The sequence below is a fragment of the Orycteropus afer genome, unplaced genomic scaffold (genome assembly GCF_000298275.1).
Source record: "Orycteropus afer afer isolate SDZICR_OR568_19922 unplaced genomic scaffold, OryAfe1.0 scaffold00583, whole genome shotgun sequence".
NCBI lineage: Eukaryota > Metazoa > Chordata > Mammalia > Tubulidentata > Orycteropodidae > Orycteropus > Orycteropus afer.
The window spans coordinates 290,497-292,082 of record NW_006922170.1 but is presented as its reverse complement, the minus strand read 5'-3'; the positions used below and the strand labels follow the sequence as shown (position 1 = coordinate 292,082).

The following is a 1,586-nucleotide window of genomic DNA, read 5'->3' as shown; positions in this document are numbered from 1 at the left end:
ATAGTGTTCTAGCAACACAAAAGGCTGCTGATCTCTTGGTCAGCCTGTCCTGAGAACCCTCTGGAGGAATTTAGGCTCAAGTTTAGTTTGCATTTGCCAGTAGGAGTGGCAGTGGGGACAGTATCTATTGGGGGAGTGAGGAATCTTCTCAGTTCACTTGCAGGGCTATCAGATCCGTGGGTGGGACCTGTCTCTTCTGCCATCCTGAACTTGACACCTTAATTCCCCCTGGCTCTTATGGAGGAATTCAAGGAGTAGTTCAGCTACCACCCTTTGGAAGGTGTTTCCATGATGACAGTGCAGTGGGGCCTGTTTTGTCCCAGGTCCCTTGGAGGCTTCAATCCCCCATCAGGTTCCCCACCCTGACTCCTGGCACAACTTGGAAGTCCTCCCTGTCTTGGATACAACCTAACTGCTCATACTGAGGCCCTCAATTTCTAGAGATCTCTTAGGAAGAAGTAACGTTTGCCTCATCTGGCCACAACTGCCTGTCGTTTCCCAAGGCTGACTGTAATGGAGGGATTCTGCATTGTCTCCAATTAGCGTGGTCTCAGGGAATTGCTCCTGGAACTTTCCTCAGTCTCCAGGGTCCTCACCTTGACTACTTTTAAGTTCTAAATTTTCTCCTTCTTACCTTATGCTGCCCCCTTTGACCTGGTCCCTCAACTCCCTTAGATGCCCTCGGAAAAACTGAGTGTGACTCACTATATTAGCATTCCCAGGTCCCGTAGTTCTGAAAGTAGGGGTGGGGATTTATTGTTCTCCCTTATTTCTTAGAGGAGTTGCCTCTAAAACTAACTTAAAACTCACTTTCCTCACTTTAACTCCTGTTAGGTACAAAGTCTCCTGACTCTAGTAAACAGGCCTCTTCATTAGTCCAATGACTTCACATTCCTAAGACCACCTACCCCAGAAAAAAAAACAAAACTAGAGGGGCATCTCAGCTTGACATCTTTGACCTTGGCTTCCCAGGGACAAAGCAGAAAGGGAATTTTGTACAGCCACTTCTCTTCAAACAGGGTTAAGTCCTTCTTTCTCCTTTCTTGATTTTTTCCTTGACTCCCACCAGCTTTTGACATTCTTCTCTCTGCTGAATTGGGACAGCCAACCCTAAAGGAAAGACTTCATCCCCTAAGACCTTTCAGGCTGAGGTTAGGAGGCACCTGAACCTCCCAGATTTGTCCTGGGCTCCCAGGGCTAATGGCAGGAACAAGGTTCAACGCAGCAAAATAAAGCCCATTTCTGTTTCAGTTATCCCCCGTACCTCAATCACGTCATCTACCATTCCTGGGACCTTACCCTCTGCTACCCAAATACCATACCTTCCTTATACCTTAAAGTGGGAAGTCAGAGTGTGCCACACCCCGTGGAGGCTGTCTCTAGAACACTAGGAGTGTCTGTGTGGGAGGGTTAAGAGACCCCACAGGTCTCAACGAGGTGGGCTCTTTGAACCTCACTCAAAGTTCAGGCCTTGGCTCCGCGTTAGGATTGGAATTCCTCCCTCTACTAACTTGAGTCCTCTTAAAAGCAGGAGGTGGGGTTTTATGGCTAAGAGTAAGACCCTCACGTCTTTAGAGGGAAGCCAT

The 1,586-nt window shown here is 48.0% G+C and overlaps 1 pseudogene; it reads right to left on the bottom strand.

The window, feature by feature from the left end:
- LOC122151587 overlaps positions 1-1,586 on the bottom strand; it is an 89,209-nt pseudogene that overhangs the window by 1,347 nt on the left and 86,276 nt on the right.